The 16,412-nt window shown below is 41.5% G+C and overlaps 1 protein-coding gene and 1 long non-coding RNA gene across 5 annotated transcripts in view; one reads left to right on the top strand and one right to left on the bottom strand.

The window, feature by feature from the left end:
• LOC105833411 overlaps nt 1-3,291 on the bottom strand; it is a 110,371-nt gene extending 107,080 nt beyond the window's left edge. The window contains exon 1 of the long non-coding RNA XR_004962423.1: nt 3,158-3,291. This is a non-coding gene — a long non-coding RNA (uncharacterized LOC105833411). The remainder of the gene's footprint in view (nt 1-3,157) is intronic.
• The window catches only part of LOC105840233 (bifunctional heparan sulfate N-deacetylase/N-sulfotransferase), a 266,600-nt gene that overhangs the window by 151,649 nt on the left and 98,539 nt on the right, over nt 1-16,412 (top strand). The window contains exon 1 of one of the 4 annotated variants that reach the window (XM_036283749.1): nt 3,277-4,553. The exons of the other annotated variants lie outside the window; for them this stretch is intronic. The gene's annotated coding sequence lies outside the window, so the exon portion shown is untranslated. Of the gene's footprint in view, nt 1-3,276; nt 4,554-16,412 lie in introns of those variants that run through there. 4 annotated transcript variants of the gene reach the window in all.

The raw sequence follows: 16,412 nt of genomic DNA, 5'->3' as shown, positions 1-16,412 counted from the left end.
ATCATTTTTACACCTCTTTCCGCAAATGTCAGGAGGATATTTTTTTAATATCCAATATAGTATAAAAATATTGAGAATATATAGATATATTTCAGAAAAATATTTACCATTGAAGGATCGCGTAGGAAGAACGATGAACTGTAATATCCGCGACACCGTGCGAACCCCCTCTCTTTCTCTTCTGGCATTTTCCGTTCGTATGAATTCAAATATTACTATGATCTCTTACCGACGATTCTCGCCAGACATCTTCGAACGTGATACTCCGAAATTCAAGAACATAATCCGAATCCCGGGAGCACAATTTCAGATCCGGCTCGTGCTCGCCGTGAACGCGCGAGAAAGAACGGGAGAGGTGAGGGTGGACGACGTCGGAGTTCTCGCGCCGGTATAAAACGCTCGCACTTAGTGTGTCTTATGCCGGCGCTATTGCGATCCAAGGGAATGAGAGAGTTACGAGCGGGAGACGTATCGGACGACGAGAGAGAAAAAGAGAGAGAGAGAGAGAGACGGCTACGGAAGGTCGAGGTTTTAGCGAACATCTGCCTGGCATGCTGATTTCCAACCGACGATAAGACCTCGAAATGCAGAACCCCGAGACCGAGAGACGGCTAGCATAACCGCGTCAGAATTCATTAGTTAACCCCGCGGCTCAGCATTTTTGAAGACTCATTTCGTAATGCAGCCTCGCACACGTAACCACGTATATACATACGTGGAATTGCGCCGTTGAAGAAATCGGAAAAATGCATGGAAGAAAGAGCGACCGAGAGAGAAAGAGAGGAAAAGATACTACGAATTGAATACCAAAAGAGGCAGCATATACTCTCCTGGAAGCATGATGAAAACACGGTTCAGTGCAAGGCAAGATATCGGCATAATATTGACGCGACAATCGTTCGTAAACTTTAAATTGCCTCGTGTTCCGCGAGATAACGCAAAGCCGAAGCGCGGATAAGCGCGTGACATATGAAATTACATCGTCCGGTGGAACGGATCGGCATCTTTGCTATGCTCACGCCGCGGTATTTTTTTCGCGGCTTAAAAAATATTGAAGAATATAGTCGCGAAATTCCTGCCGTGGTCACCGCATCGCATTGGAAAAATTCATTCGTCGGATTGCGTTTCACAGGAACGCACAACTGAAGATTAATTAAATGGTATGCTTGAATCAGCTAGATTTGGAATTTCAGGCCAATCAGATCCGACCACTATTCATCCATTTTCTCCACCGAGAGAGCGTCCATTGATATATACATAGATGTACATATTCTATCAATGCTTGAGAAATACATGAGCGAACTGACTTTTTAGAAAAAATTCCGCTCCGGCAAATTTTATCTTTCGATGAAACGAGATATATATATATATATATATATATATATATATATATATATATATATACGCACACACAAAAATAAAGAGTAATCGAGCGAATGCGATTATAACTCCCGAGCCGCAGAGGGTGTATATCGACGCGTGAGAATAATGGGCGTAGAGTTATCTCACACTTCCTATCTGAAACGGTTCGGTCAGCTGGAATAATGCATGAGTAAAACTCGTTCAAAATATAAGGTAGGTATATCAGAACTAATGCGCCATTGAATCCGCGGGATAATTATATCGCTGATAAGGAAAATTTTATCGCACCTTAAAGAACGTATCGTCGAGAGAGATAGTTAAATGAACTTTGTTTCCGCGAGTTTACATTGAAGATAATTGCAGATTACAGACGCGGAGAAGTGTATCTTGGGGACATGGAAATACAGAGATCGATCGATAAATTTTAAATGTTTCAATAAGACAGTTTGACAAGATGTTTAAAGAAAATTAAGCAAACTGTTTGCTCGAATTTTTATTGAAAAGGAAATATTTCAGCACTCATCGACAAATATTACTCTCGCTGAAGTTTTATTTGCGTAAACCTTTAATTTTCATTATTCTATTTGCTAAACTGTATAAGTGTTTAGGTTTGTGAAATGTATATCATTATATCTTTTATTTTATTTTTTATTTAACTGATTTATGCAAATAAACGTTAAAATTGTTGCTCATATTACACTGTAAAAAATTTTTGTAAAATTACAACTATAATAGTGGGTAATTTTGAGACCAACTATAATAGTTGTAAATTTTCTTGTGTATATAATTTTGTGTAATAAATTTTGCAATAATTTCTTAATTTGTTTTTTCACTTGTGTATACTGTAAACAACAAATTAAAATTTTTTTACTTGTACACTGCAAAATTATAGACAAAAGTAAATTTACAACTATTACAGTTGGTCTCAAAATTACCCACTATTATAGTTGTAATTTTACAAAAATTTTTTACAATATAAATGAAGCTATAAAACATTAAAGTACAATTTAGACAACAGGTACGCATTCAGCAATTTTCCTACATAACCTGTTTTTTTTTCAAGAATATTAAAATTTTTTGTCATAATTCTGTGGGTAGTTAAAAAAAGAGGCCCCAAAATTTTAGAAGTGTACTTTGCGAGCCATTGTACCGTCGATGAAAGCATACTGCGGTTGACGGAATCAATTCTCCTTTACGCTAATTAAACCGTGGTGAAAAGTCGCGCGAATAAGTGGCGTGTCACGTGCATGCACAGTTGCATACACAGGCGCGCGCGCGCGCACGTAAGCTCGGCCAGAGCATCGAGTTCGCGTACGCGATAAGCTCACCTACGCGGTTCTACGTGACACGATACGTGAGCGCACGAGGATGAGATCCGATCCACGTCCCGTCCAGCGCCTACGGACTCCCCTCGACATTTGCGACAGCCGCAATCGGCTCGTCGCGAGTGCAAGAGCGTAGTACATCAATATGAGGATCGCGCGAGGCGATGCGTTTGGGCGCGACCGCGTGCCGAGCCTCGCGTGCGGCGCATGCGTGCGCATTTCGCTCTTGCTCTCTCGCCGCCGTCTCCCTTTGACCGACAGCCATCGCGTGGCAAGTCTTCATCGCGACGACGAAGGAGGTTTTGCCTCTCCGTTCGACCAGCGACTCTCGCACGTAGCACCGTCGCTCGTGTATGTCTCTGTCGCGCCACCAGGTGCATTCCTTTTCACGACGCGGCTCCTCTCCTCGCTCGAAGCGGCCGGAGCACGCAGAATCTCTCTCCCTCATACACACGCATACACTCACTCACCTGCGCCATCTTCGTTTGGTCGACCGCGCGCGTCGCAGCTCTCTCCGTCGTAACACCGGTTCGTGGCCTCCGTCCCGCCAAGCCCGTCACCTGCTCTCGTTCTTGCTCCCGATCCTCTCATCTTTGTCTCTCTCACGCGTCACTCCATTCCGAACACTATCGCTACTCTTTCGTGCGTCCCGTTCGCGCGCGACGTCACAGCGAACTCTCTCTCTCTTTCTCTCACTCGCGCGCGCACATACACACCGATACTCTTTCGCTACCGCGACCGCGGACGAAGTGGGGAGAGTGGGAACGGAGTCACGGAAGAGGTTCCCTGGTGGTGGGGGAACCGGCCGGGCAGCCGAGTGGGAGCGAGCGCGGCCGAAGGGAATACCGCGGAGTGGGGGTAACCGTGGCAGCGCTGGCGGAGCAGCGAGGCAGGGGTCGGCAGTCGACTGGTCTGAAGTGAGGGGGAGACGAGTGCGGCGGAGCGAGCGAGAGGGAACGAGCGCGCGAGAGGAGTGGACGACCCCTCTAGCCGGGCGATGCCACTCAACTGAATCCCCGCTACGTTCTCGCGGCAGTCTGACGCCGGTCGCGCAGTCAGCATGGCTGGATTTTCGCGCAGTTTTTCGCCGGTCCTCCCGTGCTGAGGGCTCCGGACAGACCGCATTCACGGGGTGACGTCGCACTCGCTCGCCGTCGTGCGAGGTATCGGCCTCGCGTCCGCCGTACGTCGACGACGTCACCGTCGCCGTCGCCGTCGTTGTCGTTGTCGTCGTTGTCGTCCCGTCTCCCTTCTCGCCGCGAGGCGCGCGCGTAGTGCCCGTCCAATTTATCACTACCTGACCGAGGAGAACGAGAAGCCCGAGGAAGGACGCCAGCTGCTTGAACCTAACCTCCAAGCGCCGAAGACCGTCCTAAGGGAGCACACGCTCGCGACCGCAATTCGCGTCCAACGTGGCTTCCGTCCCGCCGATTTTATCACGTCGCGCTGATCTCACGGGAGGAGAAGGATCCGCGATCTCTCGCGGTCAATTTCTCGCGTGTTCGAGCGATACATCGAGAGCGACAGAGAGAAAGAGAGAGAGAGAGAAAGAGAACAGGACAGACTTTGGCACGTCTTCATCGCGGAATTGTCCGGAGGGGCAATACCTCGGTTGTGTCGATCGTGAGGTGATTGACGACGAGAGGGGGCGAGGTGGTAATACGCGCCGGTATATACGACAAATGACAGTGCGCAGTGAGAGAGAGAGAAGAGCGAGCCGCGGACACGAAAAGAAAGGCTGCGAGGCGGGCTGTAAATTTTGACCTCGAGAAAGGAAGAGAGAAGAGGCCCTCGTTCCTTCCAGGCCGGCTGTTCGGAACACGGAACGAATCGGAGACCCCGGAGTTCCACGGAATTTTCCTAACGGTGAGTCTCTTTCTCTCTTTGTCAACAAAGAGTAAGCTTTCGACGTAACAATTTCGGGATGGCATGCGGCTCATTCTCCCGTTCTGTTTGTTTACCGGCGGACATTTAAACCCGCGCGTCGTCGTTCAGTCGAGCGGGACGATAAGGCGCGCGCATAAATAATGATCGTGACGTGTAAACAAACCGTCGTCGCGCTTTTCAAAACACGTGACGACCGAGCGTGGCGAGTGTGCGTGTATCGCACACAGATACTGTGCCTCGGAGCCAGATGCTTGTGCCAACGAGAAATATAACCGGGACGGTCTAATTAATTCGTTTAATTGCCAATAAATATCGCGATCGGCAGTTTTCACTCCGACACCTGCGTGCCGTTTAAACTTCTAATCTTCTTATCGTGTTCTCATTCTGTCTACTGAATGAAACGAACGAAATCGGTCGTTATCTGTTTTCCGTGAAGAAACGCAATCTTTTTTTTTGTCTCTCTCTCTCTCTCTCTCTCGTACACTCTAGGTCGACGCACACGAGCACCCCCTCCCCCGCGCATTCTTTTACGACAGATAAATCGTACTTTTTATCTCGAGGGGCAGGGAAGCGATAACCAAGATTCGCTTTATTTCTCGCCGCGTAAATTATCGTAAACATTTATGTATTATTTCCGATGAGTCGAAAACTCGGGAGACCGGGAGAGACTACAATTTCAAAGTACACTTGTGTGGTAAAAAGCTTTGAAAACGTTCGCCGAGCGAGCGAGCGACTCGCGTTTGTTGCGCGTCATAATTCCGATGAACCCGGAGCGACGTGGTGGTGAAGAGAGAGAGACGCGGAGAAGGGACGAGGGGGACGGAGGGGAGAGTCGGTGCGGTGTTGCAGTCCGAGTGGTCCGCTGGATCATTAAGCCCCTTGCTGCAGCAGATTCTTGGATAATGTCGACCTCCACGTCATCGGCTCGGGTGGAAGACGAATGCGCCGCGAATAATGGCACCGTGATTCCGCGCCGCGCCGCGCCGCGAGTAGTCCGTCTTCGTCGCAAAGAATTTAATTAGCCGTGACTCGCGCAATTAAATATTCGGTCACGCGCGCGAAAGACACGCGCGCAACACTCTCCCAGTCTCTCCCGGCGTGAATGGAAATGAATTCCGCGCGTATTTCGTATTCGATCTCGTTCTATGTTTTTTAGACGCACGAGGACAAACTTCGGAAGAACGGGGAGAGCGCGCGGGAATTGCAATTTATATTTCTAATTACTTATATTCGTCGCAACGCGTGACGCTCAAATTACGATCCGAGCGAACGGTAGCGGATCGAAATTGGCCGGTGGTCGAAATTAGTTTCGAATGGAGGCGAGCGGAATGAAAATTATTTCTCCGCTTTAACGATTTCAAAATCACTCACGTATTAACGATAGAGGGAACTGCGCGATGTGACGTTGTAAAATTGAATTGACATCGAAGTAGCGATGAAACAGCACATATACGATAATAGATCTTTTATTGCGCCGCGCGCGGCGCATTTACTTACTGTGATTACATGCCGATGCGTTTGATTGGCGGGGCGGCGTTGTTTGGTTTTTACGCTTTCCCGTGACGGGAGCGAACGGTTTACTGGCGACATATTATGTCGCCCGTTCCTCTCCCGGTTGTAGTGTCTGGGAGGCATCTTTTCCGCCGCTGGCGTGGTCGCCTTTAAACGCCGCTCGCCTTTAATGCGACGTCGTCGCACGAACCCTCGTCAGGACCTACACCGCGGGGATGTAGTAAAAATTCCACGTTTGTAGAGTACTTTTCAGTGAAAGAAAGAGAGAGAGAGAGAGAGAGAGAGAGACGGTGAGGAGGGGAGACGAGGAGCGGGGTAAGGCGAATAAGGTTGGAAAAAGTTGAACAAGGAACGTCCGCGCTAACACATAGCGGGAGAAACGCCGAGGCGCTGTTTTTTAGCCAGGCAAAACGCGGATTCAACCTGCAGTTTGTTTTCCCGTTTCTTCATTTCATTTAAGTTTCGCGCACACGTATCGCGTCTTCTTTTACGTTTCGGCGACGTTACGAGAATGGAATTAAAAACCGTTGATTCGTGAAACGAGTCGCCGGAATTCGCGAGATCCGTCTCTCGCAATTCCGATCGTTTATGTAACGCGATTATTTCCTTATTAAAAACTCGACCCCGTTTGCCGCTTTTTTCCACGGGGATTTGGAAAACGGGATTAACGACGGGGTACAAGCGGAAATCTTCCAGCAACGTCAGCCTATTTATTTAAAGTAGTTACGTCACACCGTCGCGACGTTGTGATGTAATATTCATCACGACCGACGTTGCGTTGAATCATAACGAGCTGCATGTCGATCCGTTTTGTACCGCTCGATATAACTCGATATTCGAGAATCCAATCTTGATACCACGCACTTGTTACTATCCCGTAAAGATATTTATTTCCGATCTCTGACGGAATTGTCTCGATATTAAACTCGACGTCAAACTCGAGAAGGAGGATTCGCTTATCGACTCCCATACGCCGCGCCGATCGTTACCGAAAATCGTTCGCCCGCGCACGTGAGAGAGAGAGACTTCGACGCCGCATCTCGCGTGCCGTCGACCTCCGGGTATACCGTGGAAATTCCGGAAACGCCGATCCTGGCTGGCGAACCGTTTTCGTGACATTTATCTCGCGGCAAGTTCGCGCTAACATTGCGCACTTCTTGCCGGAGTTCGGATGCAACGTCCGGATAATTCGCATTGAGTTAGAGAGAGAGAGCGAAGGAGAAGGAGAAAACGGACGAAAAGTGATGCGAGAGATAGAGATAGAGAGAGAGACTCATTCTTTTTCAGATTTTGATACGAATTACCCGAGTTTGCGCGTATCCTACCCTCAAGATTACCCCTTTTCACGGTCGCCTTCGGCGCAAGAGACGCGCTTCCCGCGTGATGCGAAAAGTTTGAATGGCTTTCGTTACCGGATTTTCCGGGCGACGCGCTTCGCTACATGCAAATTCGGAGTATTTTCCACGAGCGTGCGCGCGCGCGACGAGACGGTCTTTAGGGACTTTGCGAGGCGCTCTCTCTCTCCGAATTGGGTTCGCTAGCCCACGGGATTTTACCCAGCGGGTAACAAGATACGGCGTAAGGATCGTTGTAATCCGCATTATATCCGTATCGATCTATCCTCAGCTACCTTGCCGAGCGTATGTTACCTAGGTACTAATCAAATGATGCGAATGAATCTCGACGTACATATATATCTGATTACAGCGATCCGTGCGCAATGCAATTCTGCAGTCTAAGCAGCACACGTATTATTAACGATTCATCGTGACTTCCTTGTGTTCAATTAAAATTCAGCATTCGCGCCACGAGTAATGATGCGGCGTGATACAATGATTACACGATTACACTTTAGGACAGGTCAATAGCGTATGTTTTGGTTGGAATATATTACATGTTAAAGATACTTTCAAATAAAATCTTATTATATTTTCCGTAAGACAAAAATAAGCAAATAATTTTATTGTTGTTTAATTATAAATTTATGACGTTAGACAAAAATAATTTATATACTTAAAATATGATTAAATTATGATTAAATTAATTACAAATATACAAAAATATATTACGATATAATTGATTTTTGTAACAATTTCAAAAAAGACAGTGTCAATAGATATATCAATCAGTCTAATTTTATTTTTTATAAAGCGATTCTAAACTGCAATTATAAATGATTAGGAAACTTGATTCCTGAATTAGTTTTACACAACTTTAATTTATAATTAACACTAAATTAATCTGCATATTTAATTGCGAAGATCTTGTTACAAATAATACAATTTTTGACAGTTTCCGCTAAAGACAAATTAACTGAGAATTTATTGCTTTAGAATCATAAAATAACATGATACAGATTTTTATTTCTCGTAATAAAAGAACGTATTCTTTTATTCGAGCAGCATATATGCTATTTTGGAATTTGCCAAGTAGAAAGTATTATGCTCGAGTAAAGAAGTAATCATCCATTACAAATCCAATGCGTATCATTAATGCCGACCATGATTAGCGCGTCATACACCGAGCTAATTGGCTCGTTGTCGAACTACGTCCACGGTTACGTGCAACGCGCCTCGCTCGTTCGATCGTCCGATCGTCAAATCCCGTCGCGAGTTATCGTCGCGTCGCGCGTTTATCCGCTTCCGGATTCGCGCACGATAATTGAGCGCACTCCGGTTCATGCCGCATTAAAACGATGAGTTTAACCCGCCAATAGCGCTACTGGCAGCCTGCCGTCGATATTCGTATAATGTCGCGATATAGCGACTCTCTCCGACCCGCCACCATATATACCTACGTTCATGCTGGCCCGGAGGAGCGTAGGCGATGAACTCCTTTACCGCGCCCACAGTATTATCTTAAGTTGGCACCGATATACGCATGAATTCATCGTGGAGCAGTCACGTTTGCCCGTTATACGTTTGCCCGTAAGCCGATTCCGTTGAACTTCACCACAGTGTACCGTGTGGTGACACATCTCGTTTGTTATTGAGAGAAAACGAAATAGTTCCGGTAACTATAATTTGACAACTCTGAAATTCTGGTATTTGCATAAAATAGTACTGAATGCCAAAAAAATATAGTCACCGCAACAATTTATCTGCACTATTAAGTGATAGTGAAATAAGTACATAGTTATTTAGATTCCATGCAATAAGATATGACGATTATAACTTTCTAGTTTAGACAATTAATTTTTTGAACGAAGCATAATGTTATAAAACTATATATTAATCAGTTACTATGACACATTTTTGGCAAGAAACATTTTTTGTTGATGCCATTTTGCGTAGGCACATAGAGTCGTTGACTGATTAAATATTTATATACGACGGTATAATTATGAGAATAGTGGTGTAGTATTCTAAGCTAGAAGAAGAACGAAGAATCTCGATTGAGTCTCAACCGAATTTCAGTTGGTTTTATTTTTCCGTCACCTGTGTTACCTATTTTTCTGTAGTTATCCAACGAATGGTATATTTTCTTAATAATTCATATAATTTTATCTAATTTGTTGTCTTTTACAACTATAATAGTTGAGACACTGTTTGTCCTCAAATTTCTAGTTACTGGTATTTTTTCTCTGAATGTTTTTATATTTTTAATGTTTACTTTTATGCATTAGATGTGTGATACATATAGTGTGATACATATGTATATCTGAAATGTTAACAAGCCTATTTTAAAAATATAGCGTTATATTAAAAAGAAAGTCTGATAATAACTATCAAATATATTTTGTTTAGTGTATTGGTGTTATTTATATTTAATAATTATTATCTAATATAATAATAGTGTGTGTAATCAACTGTTTGATAATAATAATTAGTTTTGATTACATTAACCGAACCATTTGATTGAAATTATTTCACTAAAGCTTTAGTAATTATCGTCTGAACTTAATTATTATATTAGACTTTTTTCAGTATACATAGTGCGGCATTCCATATAAATAAAATTAGAGTTGTATACCTAAGAACAAATATTTAAAAGATCTTTTCTTAATATGAGATAATAAGAACGAAGAATCTTGATTTATCTTGATATTAATTTTTCAATAATTACATATATTTATTAAATAATTTAATGTTATACATTCAAAATTTGTCAGATACGAAAATAATTTTATTAAATCATTAAAATAATTATGCCACGTTATGAAGAGCATATTAATATATTTTTTAAATTAAAAAAAGATTATTATAACATAATATATTAAAAAAATAAAAATAAATTAAATGTTATTTTGACTAATAAACGAGTGAATAATTAGGTATCAAATAATTATACAAATATGTCTTTAATATCTCATAACATTAAATAAATAACGAATGACTATGAAGTCTTTTTTAGTGTAAATATTAACTTAAACTTAATTTATATTAATAATGTGGTAATAATATTTTGGAAAAATGCATGATTCGTATAATATTGTCATTAATAAATTATTGTAATATAAAATTGCAACGTTTGTTCCATATTAATTTATTAATGAAAATATACGAGTCATGCGTTTTTCCGAAATATTATTTGCACATCATTAATATAAATTAAGTTAATATTCACATTGAAGAAGAGAGCTCTACTTCGAAGGGCGATTGTTTATTTTGTGCTGTTATTTTATGTAATGAGATATTTTTATTATTGATACTTAACTGTTTATTTATTTATTAATAGACCTAAATAACACTTGATTAATTGATTTCATACAAGCTTAATATTTTTGTTCTATTTTAAAATAGAAATATATTTTTAAAACATTGTAGATTCTCAAGATTTTCAATATTATGTAAGTCAAAATATATAAGATTTAAAGAAATTTTCCACATTCAAATATTATTTGGTATGAAATTTTTATTTCATGTTTGAAATCATTCACTATGTTTTAAATATATTTTTTCTTTTAAGTCGGTTATCCATAACTGAAGATCTCCATTTGCTTTATGATAATTATTTTAGGTACTCTCGGTTGTTATAACCTTCGTAAGAAATGGTAATAGTAAAAAAATTGATATTGTTCTGGGTGGATTTGAAATTGAATCTTTGGCACGGAGATCGCAACTCTTGCATCACGATTTGCACGTTTAAACTTATTACTAGTACTTTTCAGAAATATATTACATTTTCCAAAATAAATAGAACATAAATTGATACCAATCTTGTGCGTTTTCTCATTTATATCATGTATTTGCTTGTTTTAATTAATGAAGAACGATAAAGTTTACACATTTCTGTATGTTGAAATAAAGATTAAAATTGAGCGTGACGACAGGAGATTGCTTGACGCTGATGCCAATTAAACTGAGTTGTCAATCATATCGTTTGTATACCTTCGTTTCATCACGATACAATCTCGAGTCCTCTCAAAGAGTGCTCGAAGTGATAAATCAAATGAGGGGTCTCTCTCTTCGCCCTTGCCTCTGCACTTCGCGAGAGAAGCCTCAGCCAATAAGAGAAACTGCTCTCTTCGCAATATCCACACGTCACGCGGTATATAATTTTCCAATCGTCAGCCGCGCAAACTCGTCGAAGTACGCAAAAGGTCCGTTCGCGTGAGGAGCGCAAGGACACGTAATTCGAAGGCGCACAACGATGAAATATCGAGATTCTATCACGTCAGGTCGGTCCGTTTGGCCGGCCCTTCGGAGGTAACCATCTCGCTCGGTCGATCGCCTCTCGATCGGGAAGTAAACGAGTTCTCGGGGCGAACGCTCGCTCCGTTCGGTCAAGCAAAGGCGAGGGAAAAAAGAATGCGATGGTAAGGAACGGCGGGTAAGGGAAGAGGTAGGGCGGCTACGGAAAAGACTGGTCGCAGGAGAAACATGGTGGCAGCACGCATACCTGGTGTGCATTGACTATCTACCTGTACTGGGCTAACCCGATTGCCGCGATTGTCGTGATGCCGTTATTGATACAACGTAGGAGTCAGTCGTGTATTTGTCATTCTTGAGTTCATTGACCCAATTAAGGGCCGTGTTTAAGGAATGGACAGCTGGGCGTCATTGTGGTCTCAGTTGCGCATCGTTATAGTCTCCCCTCTTTGTGTTTTTGAAAGTTTCCACGAAAGATCGTGAAGCTTTCTATTTTAGTATCGCATACGCCGAAAAGCCAGCAGTTATGGAAACGTCCTGGTAGGGTTGTAGCTACTGTTATTTTTAGAAACTCGTGGTGCGAATATCCAACTCGGCTGTCAGACGGCATTCTTGAATTAATTATGATGTATCGAACATTTCTCTCGAGCGCATATATTGATTGGTTTGTCGCAGAGCATTGTCCTAGTTCAGTGCCATTTTTTACAGAGTATTCTCTAATTCTCTCCTATCATATCTTCCATGATAAATCGAACTTGACATTGTACATATGTATGAGCTACGAATGTCAAATGATTTACAATCAATTACGATCGATTATATATTTTTATACATTACTTTTTGATTTTTGAGAAACCACCACTTGATTTTAGTACCGAATTAACTAATCCGGATTCGTTATCTCAGGCGAACGATCTGAAGAAGGAGGTTGTCGACCTACGAAGATGTGACGACGAAAGTAATGTAGCCACTGTTTAAATTTGGAATTCAGCGTTCCACCGCGTCTTCGAAATACCACCGCGTATATATATATATATATATATATATATATATATATTTTTTTTTTGCCTCTACATCATACATGTGTCTAAATCTGCACATCAGAAGAATACACGTCATGCATAGTGTAGTGTAGTCAAGTATGTGCACTGACATTAGCAGCATCTTGAAATGATTACGCGGGTATAATTGCGATCACAAGAGCATTGAGTAATGGAAATGGAGGATATCGTTTTATTGGATTTGCGAGACACATATGACAGAAAGTAGAACTGAAACATTTCCTTTATCAGCTCAAACGGAAATATTTAATGCTCTTTCGGACAATAAACAACAGCGCATTATATGTATTGCTCATTACGCAGCTGCGCTATGTACAATAGAGTTCCAAACGTAACCGAAGGATGAGCCGACCGATTGAATTGCAGGAAGGGTGGTTGTCTGGGGTTATAAATCATAGCTATTGTGTAATTTAATTACGTTTTCGGTAATCGGCAGCTGCAATCGATTGCGCTCAGCCGAGTGTAATTTGCAAACCTAATCGCCTGTTGCGGTCCACGCGTAAGGTATAATACCAGTTTGTCAACTATATTACTGTGTTTGATAAAGTTCATGTTAACGTGTCCATTAATGCAAATCGCGCTTCTAACACTGCACGATGGAAGGAGACGGTGGCGTTGTTGGTAAACTCCAATTAAGGCGCGTTGTTAAAAGCTAATCTAGGCGCGTCATTCTCAACGACGACTTTTATGTGTTTCATTTTTCCTCTTCCCCAGAAAAGCGAGAAGAAGGGAATATTATTACCCTCTTCCTCCCTTTAGGTATATTTTGTAATAACTTTGTTAATAATTAATGTTTTAAATTGAAAACTTAATTCAGGCGTGTAATTATATTTGCCAATGTATTTATTATTTGATCGACTCTAGATTTAAAGTTACGAAATATTTATTACTTAGAATGTTATTTATTAAAACGTGACTGCATAACTGCTCGAAGAGAAATAAGATTGGTAATGTGTCCCGCTACATAAAAATAGATTTTAAAAATTAGTTTTGTTAAAGAAACACAGCGTTTTGTTACAAAGTTAATATATTTATTTAAATTAAAGAGACTATAGTTTAAAATTAGAAAAAGAAAAATATATACTTGTTTTACTTTAACTTATTGCCCCAGTGTAGCAGCTAAAAGGAACAGGCCAAATATTACAGAATATGCAAATGTAATACAATCTATATGCGAAAGAGTTATATATACATGCATATAATCCTTTCGCATATAGATTGCAGTAATGAATATCTATAAATAATATATGTAAAGTATAGATTAATAATAGTATAATCAATTTAAATTCTTTATAACAAATGTCAGTTATTGGTATATAAATGTCATTGTAACGGCTAATATTAAACAATTAATTTCATGAATAATTACAGAATATCTTAACTAATAACGAAGATATTAAGAGTGTTTGTTTATAATACCTACAAAGGCCATTTTTTTAAATATCACCTTTCCTATATTTTATTACTTTAACAGGAAATACGTCAAACCTATTAAATTGTGAACAAAGCATTGCATTTCTCAGTTATCAAGTTCTTTAATTGGTAGACCTATTGAAGAGTACGCAAATTTATCAAATTACTGCTACTTTGCGCGAATCGACCGAACCAATCAGGCGTATATAATAGACGAACAATGTAATCGTCTTAACTTTGATTTTCCGATTGACTCTCTTGCCGCAGACAATAGCGGATAGAGTTTATAAATTAAACAGTGCCATAAATCACTATTACGCTATCTTTATCAGACGAATTATCAGACACATTTCATCTAGATATTATTTTGTTTTCACTAATACAATTTAATTTTGTCTCAAGAAGTATTTCGCAATCAAGAAAAAAGTAAAATAATTGTACGAATCAAATAGAAAAAAATATTATATGTAAAAAGAAACATAATATTTCGATTGTCATAAATATAATAGAGGAACTAAAACATTTATATCCGAATGCAACGAAACTTGTATCGCATTTCGCCACGTATCTAACGAGAGAAGAGAACATTCACCTCGCCTCGTAATGCGTCAATGAACCTTTATATATTCAATATGCGGAAACGTTCCTAATGTTTACCCGCTTGCCGATCAAGTCACGCTTGGTTGCATAATATTCACAGATAGTGCGACATGCGCGTTGCGGCGACTGATGCAACGACGTGCTGATGATACTTGGGATTGACCTGTCCGTGACGTGTGTGACCTGACCGCGTATCCCGCGCTGTATTCGAAATATCATATTGAATACTGGAAATTGTCATTAGCGGTACGATGGTAAATGATTCGCTGTAAGCGTAAACGCAGACGGGTGGGTCTGTATATGAATCTAGAGAAAGATGAAGCATGCTTTGGTTCATGACCGAACTGGTCGGTCAGCCGAAAATTACTCGTGATACGTATCGGCACGCCTATTGTCCCAGCGATATGACGTTTGTGGAATGGCAATCCAGTCCGGCGTATTATATGTGTTGTTCAAACTTCGCTACAACGTTCGGCTATGGCGAATGAAGATTATATCGAGATCGATCGTGGTAACTCTGAGTAAACTCTATCTAAGGAATTGACAAGCGCACGGCGAATTCCAAGAGGTAAACCGCTGACCAGAAATATGTGGGCGGGGTAAACTCGAATTATTGCAAGCCGTACGGACAAATGGGAAAAGGAAGAGAAATGACAAAGAGCCCACAGCCAACGAGCGGCCGCGATAAATAAACCGCAAAATTTGATCCCTGCGCTTGTCGGAGTAAAATATCGACTCATTTCCTCCGATAACTCGTTTTCGATCGTCCGTTCGCGATCAACGCGAATCTCACTCGCGTCCGCGCGATAGATATAAAGCACCCGCGTGCAACGGAAGGACCGTTTACGAGGAAGGATCGTTTGTGATCGCTAGTCGAATTTAGCGGACGCGTTTGAATAATCTCCGCAATCTACGTTAGCTCGCTTGCACAATGTTCAATCGGTCATTCCGCGGCTAAAATAGATCTCACGTGTAAACGGTGTATCATATCTATTTCGCGCGCACGTCATTGTCAGAGAGAAGCATTGCTTGGAGGAGCGTAGATGGAAAGCTGATTTACAGTCGAATTCGTATCCCTTTGTTAAGATTCGGAAACTGATTTCCAACTAATCCTTGAAAATCAGTTGGAATTAGCAGATTTAGCCTTCTGTGATTTATCATAATTCTTCTATATTTTTTAACATATTAATTATAAATTTAGGAAACACCGCTTACCTTGAATTCGAGGCGAAACGTATTGTACTTACAATCAGAGATCATCTGGCCTTTTAGGAAACAGGAAAAAGCAGCAGGCTGTCTCATAGTCCCTGATGTTCTATTTAAAAGTATTACGAGCCTGACAGTGGGGATTACGGTTGTCGGCCGTCTACGGTTAAGTAATCGGTGACATAACAATGCAATTTAAGCTCTTTCTCCGTCCCTTTTGTTCCTGGGATCGCCGGGAAAAAGAACAAGTCGGTGGACAGTGCGGCAGTTTATTGGGCGAGAAACGAACGCATCGGCGACGCAGCTGCAATAGCAACGCGACAATCTGTACTCAACGAGGTGAAACGCGCGAAGACATTTCCCGATTACGTCCGATGTCCTCCGTTCATCGATTGGATTGCGGCCGCAATTCTCGCTTGTCCGCGACGTATTTGCATCGTTCCTCGCGCTAGAAG

The sequence above is a fragment of the Monomorium pharaonis genome, chromosome 3 (genome assembly GCF_013373865.1).
Source record: "Monomorium pharaonis isolate MP-MQ-018 chromosome 3, ASM1337386v2, whole genome shotgun sequence".
NCBI lineage: Eukaryota > Metazoa > Arthropoda > Insecta > Hymenoptera > Formicidae > Monomorium > Monomorium pharaonis.
Note: the sequence above shows the minus strand (reverse complement) of the source record. Positions and strands in the feature narration are given on the sequence as shown.